The following is a 1,317-nucleotide window of genomic DNA, read 5'->3' as shown; positions in this document are numbered from 1 at the left end:
GCCGAAAGAAGTTAAGCTTGGCTAATATCAGCTTAGGCTGTATTAGCGCGGGGCTGCCCGCTGTAACCCTTGGGGCTCCGTAGGGCTGCAGCTCCCAGCAGAAACCAGGCGAGGCGTCCGGGGACAAAGCTGCAGAGCCTTCGGGCCACTGCTCAGATTTAAAGCGAAAAGCAGCATCCTTTTTTCTCTCTCTCTTTTTTTTTCTTTTTTTTTTTTATTTATTTAATTTGAGGGGTATTTTTTCCCCTAAGAAAACACTAAGATAAAATGAGGCTTCTGATAATCAAGGAACTCACACTGGCAACCCTGGGCTGCTAATTTAACAGCTTCAGAGCCTGAGCAGAATAGATGTAAAGCACCTGAATCAATAAAAGAGCAAGAGGAGAGAACTGTGGCCAATACCACCCTTATGTTGCTAATAAAAACAAAGCCAAATAAATACAGCAACTGAAATTGTAAATTAACTTCTGTTCATCTACAGTGATAGCAACAAAACCTTCACCACTCACTATCATCACTCTCAATAAAGTTCTCAAAGAACCTCCCAGGTCATCACTGCTGGGCACAGATATTTAATGGCTTTCCAGGCAACCTCATCAAACATTCCTCATTGGGTCAATCTGTGGCTGTTCTGCAATTACACCCAGTTTATAATATCACCAGGGAGTGCCAGACTAAGTGACCTCCTGGTGTAAATCAGTGTCCTTCAGTGGGAGGCACAGCACTGCCCACCCTTTGCTCTGTGTGCTCCGGAGCTGCAGCAGGCAGAGCAGTGTAATTCAGGTGTGTGCACAGCTCCAGGAATGCACCATAGCTGGGTTTGTGTTGGAAGGCTCTGGGGAAAGAGTCCAAGTGCTTACAGAGCTCACAGCTGAGCACAATGTGAAATACAAGTGCTGTAGGAGATAGAAACCAATTGAATCCCTCTGTGCTTTGATACGTTATCAGAATGAATGAGAAACACAGATGAAGGCTGAGTTCTGAACAAAGTGGTGGTCACAGCCAGGAGAACGCTGAGATGGGGGAGCAGCCAACCCAGGCTGCACACCAGGAAACCACAGCTGGGTGCAGCCCCCGCTCCTCCATCTTACACAGCACTATGATGCAATGAGGATATCCTCACAAGAACTGAGCTTTGTCTGCCAGATGTTCCTGCAGCCCAGGGATGGAGCAGAAAACTGCCAGAAAGGCCCCTGGGTTCCCCCATAGAAGTGCAGAAAACAGGCACTGATTAAAAGAATGAAAGTGATGTAAGAGATGGGGGAACTTCACCCCTATGTTTCACTGTTCAGCAGTCCCTCGTTCCTTCCTATGGCC

The sequence above is a fragment of the Coturnix japonica genome, chromosome 18, assembly GCF_054131305.1.
Source record: "Coturnix japonica strain WE chromosome 18, WE-NBRP24, whole genome shotgun sequence".
Classification (NCBI taxonomy): domain Eukaryota; kingdom Metazoa; phylum Chordata; class Aves; order Galliformes; family Phasianidae; genus Coturnix; species Coturnix japonica.
The sequence above is the reverse complement of the archived record's forward strand: the minus strand, read 5'-3'. Positions refer to the sequence as shown.